This window comes from Schistocerca nitens, chromosome 1, assembly GCF_023898315.1.
Source record: "Schistocerca nitens isolate TAMUIC-IGC-003100 chromosome 1, iqSchNite1.1, whole genome shotgun sequence".
NCBI classification, from domain to species: Eukaryota; Metazoa; Arthropoda; class Insecta; order Orthoptera; family Acrididae; genus Schistocerca; species Schistocerca nitens.
Genome location: NC_064614.1, coordinates 572,576,515 through 572,602,543, shown reverse-complemented (window position 1 = coordinate 572,602,543; position 26,029 = coordinate 572,576,515). Strand labels below are relative to the sequence as shown.

The window sequence follows — 26,029 nt, the reverse complement described above, 5'->3', positions numbered from 1 at the left end:
AGAGGAACTTCTGCCGGATTTCCAATTCGGATTCCGGCAGAACCACTCTGCCCCACAACAGATCATGAGAGTGATTGATGCAGCCACAGAGGGCTTCAACCACAGCGGCTACTGCGGGATAGTGCTACCAGACGTAGCCAAAGCCTTCGACTCAGTATGGCATAGAGAGCTACTCCGCAAGTTGTACACTCAAGGCTTCACTGGGGGCATAGTTAAGCAGATCAAAAGCTATCTCACGGATAGAACTTTCTCTGTCAAAGTAGAAACCTCCACCTCCACCAAAAGGCGTATTCGTCCTGGGGTGCCACAGGGATCGGTCCTGGGGCCCGTTTTGTATAGTCTGTACACAGCGGACACACCAACGGCCCCCCTGGTGCACACCGCACAGTCCGCAGATGACAGAGCCTTCTACACTCGAAATACGAACGAGCGCCTGGTCATCCGTAGGCTACAGAGGGTTTTAGATGACACACAAACTTTGGCCCGTCGCTGGCGCATCACCATCAACTCTGAAAAAACGCTGGCTATGCTGATCACCCGTAGGCTCGGAAGGCGCGGACCTCCTATACGTCCCCCCCCCCTCCCCCACCACCATCACCTAAACGGAACCTAACTCCCCCGGCGCAGAACCGCCAAGTACCATGGCGTAACCCTGGACTCTCGTCTTACGTGGAAACCCCACATAGACGAAGTCCACAGGAAGGTCTGTACCAGAATGTCCAACCTATACCCTGTCCTCAACACATCGAGCTCCCTTCCCTGCTCTGTAGGAGTGAACGTTTATCAGGCCCTCATACGGCTAGTTATGGAGTATGCGTGCCCTGTCTGGGTATACGCGACGAAGCAGCACCTGGACAAACTCCAGAGGCTGCAGAACCGCGCCCTCAGGAGGGAACTGCACCTACTAATGGGTTTCCCCAGCGACGATCTCACGCCGCTGCCGATATCCCACTCCAAGATCTGGCAAAGGCTTTCTACGAGAGCTCTTCCAGATCTGGAAATAACCCCATAGATCGGTATGACATGTACCGCGATAAGCACAAGCGCCCAATGACGATCTTTGACGACTAAGTCGAAGAGAACATCCCTATATCCAATTCCTAATCCTCCTCCCTCCCCCAAAATACCAATCATCTCGCCAACCTCAAGCAAGTACCGGACACACACAGAACATTCATCACATCACGCAGACACCCAAAAGCTACAGAAATAATCAATCACACAAGTACACAGTGGAGTAAAAACCGTAAAGCTAAAAACTCCCCCACACACTTCCCCAAAGAGGAGAAGATATTAGGTGAGAGTGAGAGAGCAGTGAAGATAATCAGTTGCTCCTGACGATGACAGTGGAGGCTATCGGCGAAAGCTTGAGATTTTATCCCGAATTGACGCGGCAAGAAAACCGAGAATGTTTTACATATAACAGTCACAACGTTTGCGCAGTTGCTATTCGCAACATACGTGATTTGAGTGAAAATCGACCGCGTACTGCTCGTGACAAGGTTACAGGAACTGGAATCGTTGATGTAGATCATCGTGGGCACCAGGAGAAGACACGAAGAATACGTGACTCAGACAGAGACGAGGTAACGGCACACATTAACCGTTTCCCTGGCTTATACAACCAGTGCAGCAGAACTAAAAGTCCACATAGGAGATACTCAGATTTAAATATATCCAAAAAAAAAACAAACTGGAGATCGTCCAGTTTCTGTGTCATTTTACCGTCATATCTTTAACGCAGTATTTAATCTTGGATTTTTTCCTCCTGCGTCTGACACCTGCAACTATAATGGCACAACAAAGCGACAACCGGAGACAATGAAGCAAGACATCGTTTCCGAAGACCCTCTATTAAAACAGGAAAAGAGTTTGCATGGATGCAGGGCTGTGATGGCACAAGCACTGTTAAAACAAATGGGTTATAACAAGGATCCAACGGTAGCTGCTGTTTCCGTAGACATGCAACAGGCGCTTCCCACTCCCAAAATAAGTTCCGGAATCCAATTTTACAAGAGGAAATTATAGTCAGCTTTAATGTATCTTTGGGCTGAAAATACTGGAAAACGAGGCTCTGCTGAAATTGCAAGTTGCCTCATGCACTACACTGAAAGTAAAATACCACCAGAAGTGAAGACGTTATGTATTTTCAGCGATAGCTGTAGTGGGAAGCATAAAAACATGAACATGGTTCTGATCTGCCTCAGATACATCCACGCAGACCGTTTCTCAGCAATGGAAAATGACTTCATGGTTCCCAGACACTCTTATCTCCCTTGTGATCGTGATTTTGGGAATGTAGAATTATATCTTAGGAGAAGTGTTTACTGGGATTCAGACTGCCCGATAAATATGAATTTGCAGGAGGAAGAACCCTTTTGGTGTCAGTATGGTAACGAGAGACCAGTTCAAAGATGTAGGAATTTCGCAACAGCATATAACGAAGCGGCATGTTCCAGGCACGAAGTATACAGAGGGAAGAGTTTTTGTTTTCTCTGGCAACTAAAAAATGGTATTTGGCATTAAAACAACTTACAGTGGAGAATCTTATCAAATGCATCTGCAAAAATGACGTGTGAAGAGCTACGATGGCGGAGAACGTTATCAAGTGCATCTGCAAAAAGGATGTGTGAAGAGCCACGATCATCATTTCAGTCTTTCAATAGTCCCCCTGCCGGATACGTACACTAAACCTGTAGTCGTTTCACCAGAAAAAAACTTGCAGATCTTCGCCCCCTTCTTCCGTACGTTCCTGCGAATCATCGAGCATACTTCAGAAGTATATTTACTAATCAAGAAAACATGTATCACACACCAGAGGGAGAAGAGGAGGCAGCAGTGGATGACACTTGACATTACTGACATATTCGTTTCTCACAGCACAACCCAATCCAACTTGGAACAGCACTCTGTCGTCTTCGGTGTATTACCTATATGCCTTATAGTTACGTATTTCTTTATATTAATTAGTTAATTCATTATGTTTTTATTATGTGCTCCTTCTTACTTATATTAATGATTAATATTAAATCAACTGTTGCAAAATGTTAACGTTACAGGAAAACAGTTTTGGGTATCACTCGCATGAATACATACACTATGTAAATAACATTATCGATGAAACTAGCGTTCAGAAACCTTGACTGTCTGTCAAACACCATTTTAAAATTACTTTATATGTTCACGTCTGAACACTTCTTAATGTGTTTATCAATTCTGTTAATAAAGCGCAGTAAATCTGTAATCGCATCAGTCTTCAAATCTAGTTTTTGGCGCATACGCCCCTTAGTGAAACCCTGAAACTGTAATTGCATTTCTCTCAAAACTAGCTTTTTATTCTAAGGGCCTCAATTAATTAATATAGCTATAAAAAGAAAATATATGTATTACTTGCCTACACGATACACTAATTATCTCTTCTACAGATATAGCACCACTTAAAATTGTATCGTGCTTTCTTATTGGTGGCCCAGTTATTTTAACAAGCTCATTGAAAATGGCAGTGCTCAGTCGGTAAAAAGCGAAAACCTTTTTTCGGATGTGTAGTGGTTTAGAATACAGCGTGCAGAACTTTACTCTTAATTATCTGTCATTGTATACCGCTTGTACCCAATATTCTAGGCTTAATAATTTCTTAATTATTCTCCTCCCTACGTTTTACAGTAGTTGTAATAATATAATATCTTTCTGACAACATTCTATTGAAAAAAGTGCACAATCCAAGTCTACCTTTATGGCTATCAATTGGACGACTGGCTGTCGGCCAGTCTGCGGACCAATTGAAGCAGTCTGCTTAGAGGCAGTCCAGCCCCACCAGTTTATCGTTCGATAGTTTGGCCTGAAGTGTGCGCCTGCCCTAAGACTCTATGAAGCGGGACTCGTCCGAAAACACTACATTTTGCCGCTCAGTTTCTGGTCAATGGAAGCAGACACAATGGAATGCGTGTCACCAGTCCAGCGCACAGCGGATGACGTCGAACCGTCGATGCAGAGATGTCCACACCTGTTGCAATCCGCGGGACCTACATGCACACCATCTCTTTACAATAGGAATCATTTATTATGCTTCCACTGTTCTAGGAATCATCTATTTTTGAGTCATTCAGACCGTTCCTTCTAGGTACAGCAATTTCCAGAAAAAGTAACGTATATAGGGCTCTTATGTAGAGATATTTAAATTGCCTTAAATTTATTAATGTACTTTCGTGTTAGAATCACTCCTTCAGACACTTTTTCTCTCGACTGTATTCCTTGACGAAATGAGCCATCTATTTACAATTTTTGAAGTTGCCATCATATTATATTCACTGAAATTTAAAGTACAGAAAGAAGTTAAATTGCTGCTCGAACTGTGGGTATCCATCAACTAATACTTTTCCAGTGCCAGACTTACTATAAGCCGCATATCACCTATGAGCCTATTATCTTTCTACAACCTCGTGAACGTGTCAGTCTAGCTACTTGCCAGAAAACATCCTCTGCTGGAAGAGAAACGTGTTGGCATCGTCACCTGTGTCAACACCGTTTCACACAAATATTTACATAGCTTTCACACGATTGGCCTGACGGAAGCGTTTGAAGCGGTACAGGACAGAGGCAAAATCTTCTCATCCATGCACATGAATATTGTATCACATGTAGTTACAAATATTTTTTTGACCCTGAGATTTTTTTTAGCTTGCTAGCCATTGTTCTGAACTGTGGGCTTATTTATAAATGTAGAATAGTTTCACTACTATGCTTTATCTACGTACATACACTAGAAAGTCTGTGCAGTCTTCTAAGCTAGTGTGGTTCGTGGCAGTTTTGCACTTTGAACTTGTAACTTTTATTACACGTTTATCGATTTTGAACACACAAACATCAGAATTTGAGTTTTTTGTTGTTATAACATGACTGTTTATTATCTAAGGGTTTATGTGTCATGTAAGACCTTAAAAGACATTTGTTCTATTTGTAAGATCCTAATCGAGGCTTGAGTAGTTTGGTGACTACATAACTGAAAAATATTGATGTGTATTATTAACTAAAGCCACTAACAAACAGATAGTCGTGTAGACGATATTTGCTACTTCATGTGCATTGCAGAGTAATATCCATAGTATAGTGTCGTAAACAACAGAAGTTGATAATAACGAGAGCCCCGTTCACTTATCAGTTATGCAGTTGCTATTTGAAACTATATGGGTGATCATGTACAATAATGTGTTTTTTCAGTTGTAGCATAATGACCAAAGAGCAATTATCTTTCCACTTGCTTTATGTAGCGTTCACAAGTTTTTCACGTTGTGAACGCCATGTTACCTCTGCTCATCTAGAAGACGATGTACATATGAAAGACAGTGAACTCTTGTATTTTGTCATTCGCTGCGTTTCTGTCTTGAAACGCATAGCTGATAACTATTTTCGCACAACGAAGTGGGGATCACTCATCTCACCGAGCTGCTTCCGTTTTGTCGAAGTGTCACCCGTCGACGCGCTGCAAGTAAGCAACATGCAGCTTTCTATCGCTGCGGCTTTCGGTCTCTTCTGCCTTTAATTGTCGGTGTACGTGGTGTTTTAGGTAGGTCTGTTTCAAGGGAGCGAAAAAATATGTACTGTCCAGTTTAGACCTCTGATGTGACTGCCACTAGAACAGTTCTGGATGTGATGAATAGGATTTAGACCTCAAACTATATCTTGTCGTCCTGAAAAGCCGAGCGCCCACTGATGTGAGGTGGATCGACGGTAAGATTGTGACTTTGATTTGGCGAACGATGAAACTTCATGTCTAGCCGTTATTGTATTGGATGATGATTAAGATGGCGTACTGGGTAACAAAATGTATTTTGAACGAGTCCTGCTGCAACCAGTCCTACCGTGGTGTGTGTATGTGTGTGTGTGTGTGTGTGTGTTTTACGAGTGTTTGTCGCTATAATAATTGCCAGAATCTGGCATGCAGTTTGTTGAGAGGGATAGTGGACAAAGGTCATGTGTGATGGTCTGCTGGGATGCCTTGCGATCTGTACTGCTCTGATAGGAGACAATCTGCATAGTGATCCCATAAGGGAGACATTTGGGCTGAGTGACTGCCTCACTTCAGGCAACTCAACACGCCATATTTTAGCAGCACAATATTCGACCACATGGAGCGAGGAAAGTGAAAGCGTCCTTCGAAATATATGTACCACTGCGTTGTGTCACCAGCCCTGCACATTCGCCTGGCTAACAGTGATGATTTTACAGGGACTCGCGTTGTCCAGAAATATATTCGTTGTCTCTTTGATCTCGTGACACGAACGCAAAAGGCTCTGGTTTCTGGACACGGGAGCGTCACACCATCTCAGAGTCGGAGCTCATGCACTGTTTCACATTCCTAACCATTTGTGCATTATCACCTACAGCTACCTAATTATTTTCAGTTACTTTTATCTGTCTTGGTATTGCTATTTTCAGTATCTAGAGCACGATTTAATAAAACGGTGAAAAGTGATATACGCATCAGACAGCGTCAAAACAGAAAACAATATCTGTCTTGATTCGCAGTGCCCCTGAGGAAACAACTGGAAACTATTGATGATTTCCACATAATTCCATTTTTGCTTAAGCCCCAATTCCCAGTAAACCCAAGCAATACGAAATCATTCAGAGTGACTGTGACTACACAAAGATTGCATATGAAATTTTCTGCTGTTCACAAACCTATTTGGTTTCTTCTTCTTAAATTTGTTTTCTGCATGTCTGATCGTAATGCAGTATTTAATCCCAAGAATACCGTTGCCACCAAAGCGCCGTTGCTATCGCCAGTAAAAGCATCAACATTTATTGTTTGTCCCGCCCACGAAACCTTCCTTTGACCTGCCCATATTGTCGTTGTTCATGTAGGTTTCGCTCTTTTGAGTTTTTACCTGATTTTCAGAAGCTCCGTTTGCAGTCTTGTCTTCATTCATTATTGATACGTGTCCCTGTCTCCTCTTTTTATGTGATACCCTATCCTGTAGTCTCTAATCCTCTGCCCTATTATTTCGTTTAGTGCCCTACGTTCACAGAAACAAATCAGTGTCATTACTTTGTAGAATTTAAACGTTGTTTCCCATCTAATATTCCCATAGCTCCTCTTGATTGCGCCACATACATACATACATACATACATACATATATTTTTGGAACTGTCGACTGGTGCCGTCATTGGAAGTGTGTGTAATGTTGCAACCTAAACATGAGAATTTGTTAACCAGGTTTTCCGTCTATGATTAGTTTCAACTGTCAGTTTTCTTTCTTTTTATTGGACGTAGACGACAGTGCTATGTCAGTGAATTTAAAACCGCACTGACAACTGGCTACAGTCTATTTATTTACTATACTTTGTAGCGCGCTGACTGTTGTGAATGAGTTGCTCTTCCTGATTTTCAGGTGTATGTGGAGATGTTGGAGGTTCTACTCGTCCTCTAGCAGAGAACGGGTGCAGCCCTTTGTACCTTCGGACAATATCGATTGAAGTTTCACTGTAAGTGTTGTAACACATACGGTAAGACTGCTCGAAGTATAAATACTTGTAAGGATAATTTCAGTCACTGTCTTCGGTTGTTAAAACTGTCTTCTTGCGCTTCTTACGTAATAGAAAAACTTTCATTTCACCGTTCCCAGAAATAATGCTTGGCGATGCATCACAAGTATCAGTTTGGAAGAAAATATGGAATTGTAATATCCAAAATTTCGTTAATATCACACCTGCATTATGATAGTACGAGTATTATGTATGAAACAGTCTTTTGTGCTCTTTTTCTTGCAGCAATGAAGTTATACGTTTGAAGAGCATATTCGTGAGAAATTGAACTAGTAACAGGTCTTGTGTTGAGGCTAGAACAATTCTACCACTACGGTGAATGCAATAATTTGACATGCCACTCGGCAGCAGGGAAGCTGCCAAACATTCTATTGGTCTTTGTAATGACAGTGTGAATCGTGAATTCCTCGACTGCAGGAAGTAGGGGGCGGGGGGGGGGGGGGGGGGGGGAGCACTATTGCGGTTAGAAGGCCACAGTGCGGCAAATTACTCCGCAGTGGAAGGCGGGGCAACAACAGGTGAGCAGCTATGTACTATCCAGAAACACGAAATGGCTGCAGCGTACAGAAGTCACAGCACGCACAACCATACGTTTGTCCACCACTGGGCGTTGACATTAACATGGGCATAGAAGCACCGCCATTAGAGGCTGGACAAAGGTCGACTGGGCTGATGAGTCGCGGTACGCATTGGTTTAAGTACATCGAAAACCACATGACATAATGCATCTCACTTCCCAATATTGCGTCGTATAGGCAAATGTGGGACGCTGTTTGCTGAAGGGTGATAAATGGAAGTGGGATCCTTGATAAGTCTGCAATAGTCTCTCACTGGCAAAGGGCGAAGGAACATACTACATGTGTGACCCATAGATGACTTCGCCTAGATCGTATCGAGGATATGTGGGGCACCATCAAGTGAGATTGTTGATCAGTCGTGGATTTGGATGAATCTGCAACGCTTTCCCTATCTCGTGGAGTCCGCCACGACGCTTCGCGGTCGTCTTATAGTCCAACCAACAAAATAAGATTAGGAGGAAAAATCATTTAGTCCCAAATTTGAGTACAGTGGTAGGTGGCAGTGTCATGAACAACACACTAAATATTCTGACAGGTGGGTTTAAGCCTTACCGGGTGGGAACTTGAAAGTCACTTCTTTACGTTCTTCTAGAATAACTTGGAAACCGTGGCTTCTGTCGAAAGTGTTTCCTGGTATGAAATTAAATAAAAAGGCTCTGTTCATTTTTTTTTCTGGGTCTGCTAATTTCCACATTTAAAGAAATGGAAAAATCGCAGATTACTGAAAATAGTGTGTTAATGGTATAAAATTAATGTTTACTGCTAAATAAAGTGGGTTAAGAACAAACATTAAATGTGCGTACCACATCTAAGTACTGTAGTACGTTAGTATCATTAATAACTCATATCTGTATTCCATATAGCAATAAAGCATTTTGTGGAAAATAAATACCGCTGGGCTTGTCTGCGCACAATGTCACCATCGATTCATAAGGCATGCTGCGGAGGTCGGTATAACTTCGTGAAACACCCTGTAGTTGCTTCTTGTGACGTTGGGGGATAGATAGAGTGGGGAATCACCTGCTTCCTCTTCCGTTTGCAGACCTACAAAAAAGGGAAGTGCATGCCCACAATCTGACAGCGTACTTTCCCTCGTACTTTCAGCCTCTACCCTCCACACCCAGATTTTCACCCTGTTACACCCCCAGAACACAGTTTATCCCTTAATATGCTTCTACTGCAGTTAGATGTAGTACGCACATTTAATATTTGTTCTTAACCCACTTTATTTAACAGTAAACATTAATTTTATATCATTAAAACACTATTTTTAATAATCTACGATTTTTACATGAACCTTTTTGTAGGGAACTGAACATCGTTTAATTTCGTACAAGGAAACATTTTCGCTAGACGACGCAGTTTTCGAGCTATTCTAGGAAAACTTAAAAAAGTGTTCGTTGTTAATGACACCCCCTACCACTACAGAAATTGTGACTACACGGTTCTTTTATCTGTTCAACCGTTTTTCATCTTCATTAACTGGACTATTGAGGGCGATTGGGGTACTTGATATCCGGTCCGTGTCCCTAATTCAATTGCCCTGCTGTGTACGACATATGGATATGTCGATATATATGCTGTGTACGACATATTGTCCACACATATAGCAGCATGTGTGGACAATCTCTTTTCTTCCACCGTCTCATTATCATTTTGCGCAGGTTCAAAGAGTGGAAGTACATAAATAAATTACTATTCAGTGAATTTAAAGGAGTTGTTCCTCCACATTACATTCATCTTTTATAGATGCTTTGGTATGAAAATTATCATTTTTCACAGTAGACGTGCAGGTACGTCTTCATTCAAACCATTTTGCCAAGAAACTGTAGATTAGATAAGTTTATAATTTAATTGCTGCGATCTAGCCTCTTGTAATTTATTAGCGATATTCAGAACTATCGAGCAAAAATTGACTTCTGCGCCATAGGCTCATAACAAAATCTCGATATCAATGCTGCCACTGGACAAAGCGCAATACCTACGCATCTGAAACGTCGTAACATTGTAAAAAATATAGGCATGAGGCGCTAGTCAGAGAGAGAGAGAGAGAGAGAGAGAGAGAGAGAGAGAGAGAGAATGAGAATCTCATAATTCCTTTCCAGGCCATGTTAATGAGTTGTGAAGTTACACTGCCCTCTGGCATCTGATTTAAACACGCTTTGTTGATTCAATCGAGGAGCACATGTGGCATCTCCCACCTTTTGTTTGATCAAATCTGGGGAAGAGTTTGTATATCAGCAGGAAGCTTTTTTTTTATTTATATTTTTGTGCAGCGTGGCTTATCCGCTTTAATGACTTTGAGGTCCCGACCCCGAGCGTCGAAACTCCTGACAGGTGAACAGTATCTTACCTTTTCTTTGAATTTAGTGCACACATCGGTTCCAAGGGACTAAAATGCAAGTTCTACTGGATGTAGCACAGGCTGCTGCCATCCTTCTATCGGCAGGTGAACATTGTTAAGACAATGTCACGAAGAGAGAGTATTATAATTTCTAATACGGTGTAGCTCTATTTACGAGCAGGCGCTGGGTCTGTGGTGAGAATCCGTATGTTTGTTCGTGGCGTTATAAGTGTTTTTATGTCATCTCACACAGCCACCTGAATCATAACTTTTTACGACAAAAGGTAAAAGCAGTGGTCGCGGAACTGACGGCCAATATTTTTTGGCCAGTACCAACCGTATCGCTCAGAGTGAACAGTGGTTCAGAAACAATCGAAACTTCGTATTGACCACCTTAGGTAGTAAGCTTGGCGCCGGGATGTAACTTAGCATCAACTAAAGTTAGTACATGTCGCAAAATTAAGAAGAAAACATATTACTAACGATACTGCAGTGCCTGTCTTATTCCGAATTACTATATAAGGTTCGTTCGGACGTGCATGCAGGCTAATGCAGTCATTATGAAACGTATGAAATGTATTCGCATTTTGGAATGTGGGCAATCATCAGCTATATAATGGAATGACGACAATGAAAAGTTGTGCCGGACCGAGACTCGAACCCGTATTTCCCGCTTATCGCGGTCGCCTTGCCATTTGGTTACCCGAGCATGAATGACGGCCAGACCCAAAAATGGTTCAAATGGCTCTGAGCACTATGGGACTTAACATCTGAGGTCATCAGTCCCCTAGAACTAAGAACTATTTAGTCTTAACTAACCTAAGGACATCACACTCATCCATGCCCGAGGCAGGATTCGAACCTCCGACCGTATCAGTCGCGCGGTTCCGGACTGAAGCGCCTAGAACCACTCGGCCACCACTGCCGGCCCAGACCCAAACTTCCATACGTAGTCAACCATGCGTTTTACAGCCTGTACTCGCACATCCATTATATATATTCCCGTACAGGGGAGACATTTTACTTGAACGTCGCTCGCCCGGTGTCACGATATTGCACTGCGTGCATGTCCGAAGGAACATTACTTCGTAATTCGGAATAACACATGCACTGCAATATCCTATTTATCCGCCGAAGTTGGGTAAGCGACTTTCAAGTAAAATGACTCCTCTGTACGGGAATATACATAATGGATGTAAGAGTACAGATTGTACACACATATACGAAGTTTGGGTCTGGCCTTGAGTTGAGCTTGGGTAGCCAAATAAGGCGACCGCTCGCGATAAGCGGGAAATCCGGTTTCGAATGTCGGTCCGTCACAAATTATCATTGTCATCGTTCCATTATACAGCTGATGGTTTCCCATATTTGCAACTGCGAATACATTTCAGATATTTCTAACTCTACATCAGTCATAAAGAACGAATGGAGTCGCAGTTGAACCCGGTTCATTATCACTAATATTACGCTGTTCTAGATAGTTTCTTAACTTCCGTGTTTTAAATCGACTAACCCGTGTTAAATTGTATGTCGGTCTCAGTGGAGAACATTAAATTGTGGAAGACGTAAACAGTGAACATCCGTGTTGGTCAATATGGCGAATACCTACAAACGACATTGAAATAGGCTGACGAACTCTGACGACAGAGGGCCCCTGCGAATCTCCTGTACGCTTCAGTGCACTGCGCGCACGCGCTCGTCGCGGTGGGAGTGGGGGAGAGCTTTCTCCGGAAAGCGTGTGAGCCGGCGGCGTCCGCGTTGTACGCCCACTTCCGCGTGGCCGCTGCCCGACCTTTGGCCACCTCCTGTGGCGCTGCCACGAGGTCACTCGACTGCGCGTTGTGGAAGCGACGATCCTGCCGCCACTCCATCTCCTAATGGCAACGCTGCCCGCCGCTGTACTTTAACCGGGGAGTGTTCTGGCGCACTGCTGCCACATCCAGGGCCGAGGAAAGCTCGCTGGCACCGCTGTATGCTGGGGAAAAAAATTAAAAGGAAGGAAAAAATTCACCGTCACCGCCTTCCTGACACACAGTATGCGCCTCCCAGCCGTGTCATGCTAGCTTGCTGTATGTTGACGGCGCTACAACACCAATGTCATTTCAAACACCACTGTTTTCTCTAGTTATTACTAAACTTGAAACAGTTTTTACTTCTTGCAGGAATCGTCGCAAAACAGTTAAACACTGGATTAGTAGGCAGGAGCTGTGTAGTCATAATTTCAGTAGGACGTTTTTACAAGATTTTCGTGATTTCTGTAAGTGACGCTATAGAGGCTCTGGGACAGTTTCCTATAAAACGGCCAATCACTCATGACATCTGATTATTTCCGTGCTTGATGCTAACCGCTTCATTTTCGAAGTGCTATATGTATACTGTATATTTCAGCCAAGTCGTCGTAAGTCCTTTTCCACCACCCGAGGCAGAAAATGTTCAAATTTGTGTGAATTCCTAAGGGACCAAATTTCTGAGGTCATTCACACTACTTAAACTAACTTATGCTAACAACACATACACCCATGTCCGAAGGAGGACTCGAACCTCCGGCGGGAGGGGCCGCGCTATCCGTGACATGGCACCTCAAACCAGGCGGCCACTCCGCGCGGCTCACCCGAGATAGATCTCAGTCGTTAATGAAGTTGCCATCTCATTAAATTGTTGGTTTCCTTCCTTCGCTGCGAGCTGCATCCTGTAAGCTGCACCAATCGTCGTGTGAAATCTAAAGCACGGAGAACTTGGTTCACAGAGGGAACATTGAGAACACTGACTGCCCATAGGAGGCATCAACCAGCAGATGTCGCTTTGCATTATAAAGGAGAGGTTTGTCTACTAGTCGGCTGCTACTTTTTCGCGCATGGACGAGTCCACGTCAGCAGATTATTTGGACTTTCTGCGGGTTATTCGTGTGGTGGATTACCAGCTGCTCACTGTTCATGGGTCAAGGACTAATCATGGGAAGCGCTAATAGCCAGATAAATGTTTCATATATGAAAAAGAAATTGCACCTGTGTTTCGCTTTAAGTACCATTCAAATTCAGATAAGGCTTAGCAGTAGGTGGCTACGTCAAGGTAAATTGTTCGTTTCAACCTTATTGGGGCCATCATATGCTTTCTTAACTTCTTACGACGTACCTTAACATTTACGACATAAACAGGCGAAATTCATTTGAACAGCAAATAGTGGAAATGTTGAAGCCGATGATCACTGTACTACGTAAATCTAGGGCAAAAGCAAATATTTCCACTATCAAGGGTACCTTACGGACTGGCCTCTTTCGATTGTCTTCGTGCACTATTTTCACGTGGGGCTCACAGAACCGGATTACGTAAACCGATTTCCCAATACTGCTTCTGGTTGGTCCTATAGACACAGCAATGCGTTTTCTCGGAACGCGGTTTCGACTTGTGAATCGGATTTCCGCTTCCACGTAAACGCACAACTGTTTGTGAAACGTGTTTTGGTTGTTAGGTTACGTCGTTTTTTAAAAATATTTTCGTCTGATCTGGATTTAGTTACCTTAATTGCAGTAGATGAAAAGTAGAAATATTAGACCGAGCGTGACGTTGTCTACCTCTGATATTTATTTGAAGAGAAACGGCCATTGTGCTGACTATATCAGAAACCACAACTGCTGATTTCCAGACACAATTTGTGTCAAACAACTGACGATCTGGGAACCGATATTTGACTGGCCTAGCAAAACCGCTTCAAGCCTTTACATGTAAGCACAACACGACAAAAAAAAAAAAAAAACCTTTGATGATTAGATTTCGAAGCGCGGCTATATATAAAACATTTATTTATGCACTACGAACATAAGTTCCATTAATTTAATGTGTAACGTAAATGTCATTTTATCTAGAAGTTACTTAAATTCCATGTTCATTAACAAATACATAATGTAATTAACAAATACTTTATTATAATTTTAATAAAAATAATATATTCTTATTGTTTCTTATCAGATGAGCAAGCCCATGTACACAAAAAATAATAAATTAGAATTTGTTGCAAAAATACGAAACATCAGATAGAAAATAATGTCTTATTTCTAAGAATTGAACAGTGTTAATCATATTTTTTTACAACAGTACGACAGTCTACAAGTCCGTATAAAATTTTATTTTTGTTCTGTTAGCGATTAAACCCCCCCCCCCCCCATGAACCATGGACCTTGCCGTTGGTGGGGAGGCTTGCGTGCCTCAGCGATACAGATAGCCGTACCGTAGGTGCAACCACAACGGATGGGTATCTGTTGAGAGGCCAGACAAACGTGTGGTTCCTGAAGAGGGGCAGCAGGCTTTTCAGTAGTTGCAGGGGCAACAGTCTGGATGATTGACTGATCTGGACTTGTAACACTAACCAAAACGGCCTTGCTGTGCTGGTACTACGAACGGCTGAAAACAAGGGGAAACTACAACCGTAATTTTTCCCGAGGGAATGCAGCTTTACTGTATGGTTAAATGATGAAGGCGTCCTCTTGGGTGAAATATTCCGGAGGTAAAATAGTCCCCCATTCGGATCTCCGGGCGGGGACTACTCGAGAGGACGTCGTTATCAGGAGAAAGAAAATTGGCGTTCTACTGATCGGAGCGTGGAATGTCAGATCCCTTAATCGGGCAGGTAGGTTAGAAAATTTGAAAAGGGAAATGGATAGGTTAAAGTTAGATATAGTGGGAATTAGTGAAGTTCGGTGGCAGGAGGAACAAGACTTTTGGTCAGGCGAATACACGGTTATAAATCCAAAATCAAAATTGGGGAATGCAGGAGTAGGTTTAATAATGAATAAAAAAATAGGAGTGCGGGTAAGCTACTACAAACAGCATTGTGAACGCATTATTGTGGCCAAGATAGACACGAAGCCCACGCCTACCACAGTAGTACAAGTTTATATGCCAACTAGCTCTGCAGTTGAAGCCGACCTCGGGGAAGATCAGTTTGGATTCCGTAGAAATATAGGAACACGTGAGGCAATATTGACCCTACGACTTATCTTAGAAGCTAGATTAAGGCAAGGCAAACCTACGTTTCTAGCATTTGTAGACTTAGAGAAAGCTTTTGACAATGTTAACTGGAATACTCTCTTTCAAATTCTGAAGGTGGCAGGGGTAAAATACAGGGAGCGAAAGGCTATTTACAACTTGTACAGAAACCAGATGGCAGTTATAAGAGTGGAGGGACATGAAAGGGAAGCAGTGATAGGGAAGGGAGTGAGACAGGGTTGTAGCCTCTCCCCGATGTTATTCAATCTGTATATTGAGCAAGCAGTGAAGGAAACAAAAGAAAAATTCGGAGTAGGTATTCAAATCCATGGAGAAGAAATAAAAACTTTGAGGTTTGCGGATGACATTGTAATTCTGTCAGAGACAGCAAAGGACTTGGAAGAGCAGTTGAACGGAATGGATAGTGTCTTGAAAGAGGATATAAGATGAACATCAACAAAAGTAAAACTAGGATAATGGAATGTAGTCGAATTAAGTCGGGTAATGCTGAGGGAATTAGATTAGGAAATGACACACTTAAAGTAGTAAAGGAGTTTTTCTATTTGGGGAGCAAAATAACTGATGATGGTCGAAGTAGAGAGGATATGAAATGTAGACTGGCAATGGGAAGGAAAGCGTTTCTGAAGAAGAGAAATTTGTTAACATCGAGTATAGATTTAAGTGTCAGGAAGTCGTTTCTGAAAGTATTTGTATGGAGTGTAGCCATGTATGGAAGTGAAACATGGACGATAAATAGTTTGGACGAGAAGATAATAGAAGCTTTTGAAATGTGGTGCTACAGAAGAATGCTGAAGATCAGATGGGTAGATCACATAACTAATGAGGAGGTATTGAATAGGATTGGGGAGAAGAGAAATTTGTGGCACAAATTGACTAGTAGAAGGGATCGGTTGGTAGGACATGTTCTGAGGCATCAAGGGATCACTAATTTAGTATTGGAGGGCAGCGTGGAGGGTGAAAATCGTAGAGGGAGACCAACAGATGAATACACTAAACAGATTCAGAAGGATTTAGGTTGCAGTAGGTACTGGGAGATGAAGAAGCTTGCACAGGATAGAGTAGCATGGAGAGCTGCATCAAACCAGTCTCAGGACTGAAGATCACAACAACAACAGCGATTAAAAATAAAAATATTTTAATTAAAAACTTATGATGTATTTGTTAATTAACATTTCTGTTTGCCAATAAATAGAGAATGCAACTGTAACTGGCAGTACTCTAACTAACGACTTAGCGACTACAAGACTTTTATGCAATGCAGTCAGCTACCGGCAACTATATTAAGAATGCTCAGCCCTTTTCTGCTTAACAGCTGGGAAATATTCAGATCTTCGAAGGCTATTTTTGCGAGTTGCGTCGCAGTGCTTTAGGAAATGGGAATAGCTTTGGAATCCCATAAGTATGAAGAAAATCGGAGCCGGTCATTCCGTAAGTTCTCATCGTCAAGAAAAAAGAAATGGAAGATCAGGAGGAGAAAAAAAGAAACATTCAATGTTTAAGAATTGTCTAACAAATTATGAGGGATCGCATTGTTGTACAGGCTGTCGATGAGATTTAAAATGTGAGCTTCTGTAATATCGAGACATAAAGCTCTAGTTTGTTTCTGCTATTAAGAAAGTTAATCTACCTCAAGTTTCAGATGAACAACTTTGAGATGGTTATCTCACACTCGAGTGCTTAACAGTTTTGCTTAAACTATTTGGAGAGGGAAGAGGATGGTAACTAGAAGAAATTCGGAACCTAAGAACTAAGTTTTTTGTGCCTATTATTAATATAGGACAGTTATATTTGAGTGTAGATGTTTGGTTTCCAACGACTTCAAGAAACGACGGTCCAAACACTGTGTAAGGTAAACTACAGTTTGAATCTTCAGAACCTGTAAAAGATGTGCAGGCTAGATTTTCGTGTGTTTGCTTAATAAAAACGTATTCTCGTGATCTGTAGATCTGTCACTGTCATACATGCTTTATATGCTATCCGAGCAGGCCTCATAAAGTCTACAGTACAGTAGTCTGCGTTCCCGCGTATTAATCTAGTTACTGCGAAAGATTGTTCTTGTGCTCGCTCCTGACTCATAATGAGTGTCTCAACACACTGATGCGGAAGCCGGTGTCTTAGCAACGTGGTAGCTCTTTTCCGCCTGCTGGCCAGCAGGTAATTGTAACGGTCTTTCATAATCGCCCGAGTGAAAGGCCACCCGCTATTGCAGTCAGGAGCCACGGCGCTAGGTGGGCTGTATCTCCTCTCAGAAACCACACACAGATTTGAGGACAGAGTCCATCGCGTCGTCCAGGATTGACTGACACGTGTGTCTACCACTGTGACGGAGAAGTAAGAAAAAATGGTCACGTGTGTGGGAACGGTGACTAAGTTATTTTGTAAGCTGTTTAGTGTCCCTCAGTACTGATTCGCAGTTGCTGTGGGCAGACTCAGACTTGGCAACTTATAATGACCACAAGAAGGGTACTGTGAAAGGGCCGGTTAATAGCACACTCGATCTCGGCAACTATGTACATAGGTAGCAGCACAGCCCAACCTTTAGATATAAGTCAAAAGGTGTGGTGTGCCTGGCCCCTAACTGAACTCGTCAGTCCTGTGAACGAGAGCAACTCTCTTACATCTGTGCAGAATCTCATAGCGTTTCGTTGTGTAGTTCAAGTTAGTCTTCCACGCGAAAACTGACAGGAAGTCTCATTTTACAACCTATTTTTGGTGACTGTGGTAATGTACATTTAATCTGCGATGGTTATAAAATCAAGCCTTGAAGAGTTTTAGGAACTGAAGAACGTGGATGACGATGCTGTAGTAAAAATTCATATTGATCTGTTAAATGATTTCCAATTGGGAGCGACAACTTATTTTCGTGTTTGGACTCTCACTTTTGTAAGCTAGAACACTCGATGACAGAAGAATGTTATCGAATACGGTTACAACAAAAAGCAAAGCTTTGAATGAAAGGCCATCTGAGCTTATACACAACGAAGTAGATGACAGCCATACAACCGTGAAGACATTAACAAAGAAGGATGTAAGTATATTATTCGCGCCCGTTTTCTGTGTCCCGAAACTGCCAAAGTCCTCGTTTGAAATTCAAGGTGCATTATCACAGACGGAGGTGACGTCTACGAAAGACGGAATAATAATGATACGGAAAATGGTCGTGTTGTTTTTTCAGCCGGCTCCAAATACCAATGTAAGCATTGTAACAATACTGACAGTTGGTACTTTGCAATATGCAGCGAAACACTTTCTCTACTTATTCACGATCTACAGTAACTCTGGACGCTATTACGTACCCTAAGTGTTCAGCCTTAAAATAGATATGACTGAAACATATTTGAAAATTATGCAGTGTATTCGAGATGAATGTGGGAAGAGGCAAATCTTTTAATCGAAAAACGTTGGCAATTCCCTTCGAACAGTCTATCTATGAGAGTATTGAAGTTGCCTTTCCATCAGTCAAGATTACTGGTTGTCGATTTTACCTGGCTGAAGCTTGGTAAATAGAATTGTATTTGTTGTATGAAAACCGTATAAGCGTTGGGCGATAGTCGGTCATAATTAGTATAGAATATTATTTGCTGTTTTTTGAAAGATACTATATTACCATTCTTCCTAAAATTACGTTGCTTCTAAAATCAGCTATATGTCACACTCTACCAAGGGTTGTGTTCATTGCTTAAGCTGTGGATCTTAAAAAAGTTCTGCGTATTTAGTTTCCACAAACATTACTTTCTCTTACATATTTCAGATGGCGAAAAATACTAACACTTGGTTTGGCTTCGGTGCACAAAGACCAGAACAGTGAAAAAGGCCAGTGGCTGCATTACGTATTTGGAATTAGTTCTGTAAATCCTCAAGATGTTCCTGATGATTTTGCTGGTCACAAGACCAAAAAGTCACCGGATTTGCTGATAATGTAAGAACCTCCTCATCCAAACATCTAATTTGTGACATGTCTGATACATGAACAAACATACCTACATAAGAAATAACCCTGCAAAAAATGGCCGCATCATCAAGACGGACCCAAAAACCAGAGAGAGGCAAGCTTTCGTACAACCGAAGTTAGATTTACGCAGAAATGGTGAAATTGGCAAATTAGAATTTGTGAAACGTGTTTCATACAAGATAAAAGAAAGGCAGTTGTTTTCAGGAAATGTTTTTTATGTGAAATCTGTAATAAAATTTTTGTGTATATGTGTTATTTGTTTTCTTTTATATCTTTTTTTTGGTCCAGTATGTACAATATCCTTTAGACAGTTGTAAATAGTGACAGAGGTCGTGCATTTGCTCCCTTCAGATTTGGAAGAGTTAGCGAGTTTGTGCAGTTGCTCTGCCCCGAGCAGGTCCAAGTTGCTGAGTTCGCGCAAGCCGCTCAGGAGGCGCTTTGGGAAGATTTGCCGAATTCGAGTGTTTCGTTTCCCGGCAGCAGGTAGAAATTGTTGAGTTCGGGCGAACCGCTTGCTGTCCTTTGCAGTGAACGTTACGCAACTGATATCGAGGAGCTGGGAAATACACGAAACTTTTACGATCTTGCATTATCGTCATCTACAAAGCAACTGAGACATGAATATTAGGTTTGTGAAAATATAATTTTTCCCGGAAAAAATATAATTTATTCCAGAATGCCTGTATTCTGTGTGCTTCGCGAATGGTGTACCTTACAAGGCTAAATTAATTCATCCGTTGTTATTTAACTTCGAATCACCCTTCCCTGGATCCAGTTGTAAAGAAAATCTAACCATTAAAATACAAATATTATTATTTTTTTTTAATTTTCAATATGTTGGGGATGGGATGTTTCTGTGTCTGCAATCATTTACTGTCAGATAATTTTTCCTTTGTATGTGATTGCGTGAGTAGAGTTCCGCATTGCTTACGGTGAATGCTTCCTATCTGTGGCATTGAAAGGTGCGATATAATCATTATTTGACAATAGTAAATCTTCAGGTACATTGTACGATTGTTATGTTATGAGCTCAACCGCCAACAACTCTAATGACATTAGCTTATTTAAAAGGGTGGGTCTCTTTGTAAAGATCGGAAGGAATATAAAAAAGGCGCCAAAATTTAGACAGGCTCGAAGGAACTATTGTAGAGAGGAATTCATTTACATCGTAGATGTCAATATACTCTTTGCCCCTAAATGCGGAACGCACGGCCTACCCTTTTTCGGTTACAGTTTCCTGTAATACTATTAATAACCGCCTGAATGAGTGTTTAATATAGTTATGACTTCTTATTCGTATTTACGAACTGGTCTGAACGAAAACATGAGAATTACTGCATAGATATGCTCAGTTCCTTTGGTGTAGCGTACTTGTATTGTACACTGAGTTAAATGCATACCGGTACTTGGTACGGATATTGCCACAAAAATTTCTGTCGTTCCATAGACAGAGCGATAGAAACTCTATGAAATGATCAGAGGAGGAATCAGAATCAAAATATTCTTCATAGTCGTGCACTCTCTATCTCTGCTTCTGGCTCATTTCGTGCATGAGTGCTTGTAAATATCAGCACGAAACTGATATCAGACTGATAACTTACGTAAGAATAAACGTGTTGAGTCGTCGGGAAAACGTGAGAATACTTATTGGATGACACAATCTCTTGCTTTTCCCGTGCGGTATGTTGGCAAAAAATTATACCCCTCGTTGCGAACTACACTGATAAGCCAAAACATTATGGCCACTGCCCACCGCGATGTTGGATGCCGCCTGGTGACGTTGTGGGGACTTGACGCGGTAACAGAAGTATGTAACCAGAGCAGACACGGACGGGGGTCACCCTGCCGAAGATATGGGCTGCAATTGAGATAAGCGATTTTAACAACAACAAACAAAATCCCAGGAGATTGGAGTAAAGGGGTCATCAATCCTCTGTTCAAAAAGGGCAATCGACGAAAATGTGGAAGTTACAGAGGCATCACGCTTCTATCACACCCCCTGAAGCCGTTAGGAAAAATCATAGAAATGAGACTTCTTGAATGAGGCAGAACAAAATTGATTCAGAAAAGACTGAAGTGCTACGGAGCTTATTTTTGCAGAAAGAATGCTGACAGAAAAGTACTTGGAATATAGAAGAAATCTTGTGATTTCTGGATATTGAAAAAGATAATGATGGTGTTCTTCGAAACAAGATATCGGACTGTTCGGATGACGTAAAGGTGCCAAGCTATCCAACTGATACGGTCAAGAAGCTATCCCAAATGTGTTACAGCTGTGCCCAGATTAGGCAACGGACGATCAGAGTGGTTTGAAACAAAGAGAGGTGTCCAACAAGGAAGTACGCTATCACCATTCCTGTTTGTAATAGTAATGGACAAGATCATAAGATCTATCAAGAAAATAGACAGCAAACGAAATGCCCTGGTTTTTGCTGGTGATTTGATAGTATGGGGAGAGACAGAAGCTGAAGCACAGAAGAAACTTAATAACTGGAACAACACATTCAAAACTTTCGGATTAAAAAATAAGTAAAACAAAGACAGTAGAAATGACCATAAACAGGCAAGGAACAAACTCTCATATATTTCTAGTCAAAGTAGAGTCTGTTTTCCATTTCAAGTTCCTTGGAAGCATGATGTCGAAAGACAACACCATTCAGCAACACACAGAATACATAAAGTTTTTACAGTCAAATCAGAAATCTTCTCTGAGAAGATAAAATTCCACGAAAAGCAAAAGCGACCATGTACCACAACTGTTGTTGTTGTGGTCTTCAGTCCTGAGACTGGTTTGCTACAGCTCTCCACGCTACTCTATCCTGTGCAAGCTTCTTCATCTCCCAGTACCTACTGGAGCCTACATCCTTCTGAATCTGCTTAGTGTATTCATCTCTTGGTCTCCCTCTACGATTTTTACCCTCCACGCTGCCCTCCAATACTAAACTGGTGATCCCTTGATGCCTCAGAACATGTCCTACCAACCAATCCCTTCTTCTAGTCAAGTTGTGCCACAAACTTTTCTTCTTCCCAATCCTATTCAATACTTCCTCATTAGTTATGTGATCTACCCATCTAATCTTCAGCATTCTTCTGTAGCACCACATTTCGAAAGCTTCTATTCTCTTCTTGTCCAAACTATTTATCCTCCATGTTTCACTTCCATACATGGCTACACTCCATACAAATACTTTCAGAAACGACTTCCTGACACTTAAATCAATACTTGATGTTAACAAATTTCTCTTCTTCAGAAACACTTTCCTTGCCATTGCCAGTCTACATTTCATATCCTCTCTACTTCTACCATCATCAGTTATTTTGCTCCCCAAATAGCAAAACTCCTTTACTACTTTAAGTGTGTCATTTCCTAATCTAACTCCCTCAGCATCACCCGACTTAATTCGACTACATTCCATTATCCTCGTTTTGCTTTTGTTGATGTTCATCTTATATCCTCCTTTCAAGACACTGTCCATTCCGTTCAACTGCTCTTCCAAGTCCTTTGCTGTCTCTGACAGAATTACAATGTCATCGGCAAGCCTCAAAGGTTTTATTTCTTCTCCATGGATTTTAATATCTACTCCAAATTTTTCTTTTGTTTCCTTCACTGCTTGCTCAATGTACAGATTGAATAAAATCGGGGAGAGGCTACAACCCTGTTTCACTCCCTTCCCAACCACTGCTTCCCTTTGATGTCCCCCGACTCTTATAACTGCCATCTGGTTTCTGTACAAATTGTAAATAGCCTTTCGCTCCCTGTATTTTACCCCTGCCACCTTCAGAATTTGAAAGAGAGTATTCCAGTCAACATTGACAAAAGCTTTCTCTAAGTCTAGAAATGCTAGAAAAGTAGGTTTGCCTTTCCTCAATCCAGCTTCTAAGATAAGTCGTAGGGTCAGTATTGCCTTACGTGTTCCGATATTTCTGCGGAATCCAAACTGATCTTCCTCGAGGTCGGCTTCTACCAGTTTTTCCATTCGTCTGTAAAGAATTCGCGTTAGTATTTTGCAGCCGTGACTTATTAAACTGATAGTTCGGTAATTTTCACATCTGTCAACACCTGCTTTCTTTGTGATTGGAAGAATTATATTCTTCTTGAAGTCTGAGGGTATTTCACCTGTCTCATACATCTTGCTCACCAGATGGTAGAGTTTTGTCATGACTGGCTCTCCCAAGGCCGTCAGTAGTTCTAATTGAATGTTGTCTACTCCCGGAGCTCTTTCAAACTCTTCAGTATCGTATCTCCCATTTCATCTTCATCTACATCCTCTTCCATTTCCATAATATTGTCCTCAAGTACATCGCCCTTGTATAGACCCTCTATATACTCCTTCCACCTTTCTGCTTTCCCTTCTTTGCTTATAACTGGGTTTCCATCTGAGCTCTTGATATTCATACAAGTGGTTCTCTTTTCTCCAAAGGTCTCTTCAATTTTCCTGTAGGCAGTATCTATCTTACCCCTAGTGAGATAAGCCTCTACATCCTTACATTTGTCCTCTAGCCATCCCTGCTTAGCCATTTTGCACTTCCTGTTGATCTCATTTTTGAGACGTTTGTATTCCTTTTTGCCTGCTTCATTTACTGCATTTTTATATTTTCTCCTTTCATCAATTAAATTCAATATTTGTTCTGTTACCCAAGGATTTCTACTAGCCCTCGTCTTTTTACCTACTTGTTCCTCTGCTGCCTTCACTATAATCTATCTGAAACCTGCAGTATCTCCAGGCTTCTTCCATGTATACAATCTTCTTTTATGATTCTTGAACCAAGTGTTAGCTATGATTAAGTTGTGCTCTGTGCAAAATTCTACCAGGCGGCTTCCTCTTTCGTTTCTTACCCCCAATCCATATTCACCTACTACGTTTCCTTCTCTCCCTTTTCCTACTGACGAATTCCAGTCACCCATGACTGTTAAATTTTCGTCTCCCTTCACTATCTGAATAATTTCTTTTATTTCATCATACATTTCTTCAATTTCTTCGTCATCTGCAGAGCTAGTAGGCATATAAACTTGTACTACTGTGGTAGGCGTGGGTTTCGTATCTATCTTGGCCACAATAATGCGTTCACTATGCTGTTTGTAGTAGCTTACCCGCATTCCTGTTTTCCTATTCATTATTAAACCTACTCCTGCATTACCCCTATTTGATTTTGTGTTTATAACCCTGTAATCACCTGACCAAAAGTCTTGTTCCTCCTGCCACCGAACTTCACTAATTCCCACTATATCTAACTTTAACCTATCCATTTCCCTTTTTAAATTTTCTTACCTACCTGCCCGATTAAGGGATCTGACATTCCACGCTCCGATCCGTAGAACACCAGTTTTCTTTCTCCTGATAACGACGTCCTCTTGAGTAGTCCCCGCCCGGAGATCCGAATGGGGTACTATTTTACCTCCGGAATGTTTTACCCAAGAGTACGCCATCATCATTTAACCATACAGTAAAGCTGCATGCCCTGGGGAAAAATTACGGCCGTAGTTTCCCCTTGCTTTCAGCCGTTCGTAGTACCAGCACAGCAAGGCCGTTTTGGTTAATGTTAGAAGGCCAGATCAGTCAATCATCCAGACTGTTGCCCCTGCAACTACTGAAAAGGCTGCTGCCCCTCTTCAGGAACCACATGTTTGTCTGGCCTCTCAACAGCTACCCATCTGTTGTGGTTGCACCCACGGTACGGCTATCTGTATCGCTGAGGCACGCAAGCCTCCCCACCAACGGCAAGGTCCATGGTTCATGGGGGGACACAACTATTTCGTGCCAATACTTACATGTGGTCCAGAAACGTGTAAACAAAGGTCTTAGCAGAATTCAGGCAACAAAATGAGAGAACTAGAAACGACAAAATTCGGAATGAGGTGAATAGAAAAAAGTAGCTGGTATCGAGGTTGCAGTTACCAGTTTGATAAGGAAATGCAGGCTTCAGTGGTATGGGCACATAATGAGAACGAATGCGAAAGACCTGCTACAAAGTGTTTCAACCTGAACCTCTTAGGAAGAAACCCACGGGGAAGACCAAGCAGATGCTGGATAGAGACTGTAAGATCACATGTGGAGGAGAAAGGACACAAATGGGAAGTTGTCCTCGATCAGAAGATGTATGAAGACAGAAGGAAATGGCGAGCTAGGGAAACTGGAGTTAGAAAACGGGAAAACGATGATGATGATGACTTTCGCGAAGGGCAGATTATTATTACGCAGAGGCTGTGAACGAATATCTCGAAAACGGCGAAGCTTATCGAATGTTCACGTGCTATTGTCGTGAGCATCTAGGATAAGAGGTAAGAAGGGCAGTGAAACTACCACTAGGCGCTGAATGGTTGGAAGTCCACGACTCTTCACAGATCATGGGGTTCGGAGGCTTGGCTTCCCTGTAAAGTAGGATGGATGGTACGTCGTGGCATCTCTGCCGAAAGAGCTCAATGCTGGTGCATGCACAAGTATTTCGGAGCACACCGTTCGTTGTAAGTTGTTGAGCATGGTGCTCCGCTGCAGACCACCCCTGCGTGTACACACATTAATCCAACGACACCGTCAACTACGATAGCATTGGGCACGGAACCATCGGGATTCGACCGTCGATCAATGGAAACGTGTCAGCTCTTT

The 26,029-nt window shown here is 42.0% G+C and overlaps 1 protein-coding gene across 5 annotated transcripts in view; it reads left to right on the top strand.

Moving 5' to 3' along the window:
- Nucleotides 1–26,029, top strand: part of LOC126255010 (carnitine O-palmitoyltransferase 1, liver isoform) — a 270,808-nt gene that overhangs the window by 73,887 nt on the left and 170,892 nt on the right. For 4 of the 5 annotated variants that reach the window (XM_049955362.1, XM_049955361.1, XM_049955357.1 and 1 more), the window contains exon 2: nt 7,393–7,486. The exons of the other annotated variant lie outside the window; for it this stretch is intronic. The gene's annotated coding sequence lies outside the window, so the exon portion shown is untranslated. The remainder of the gene's footprint in view (nt 1–7,392; nt 7,487–26,029) is intronic. 5 annotated transcript variants of the gene reach the window in all.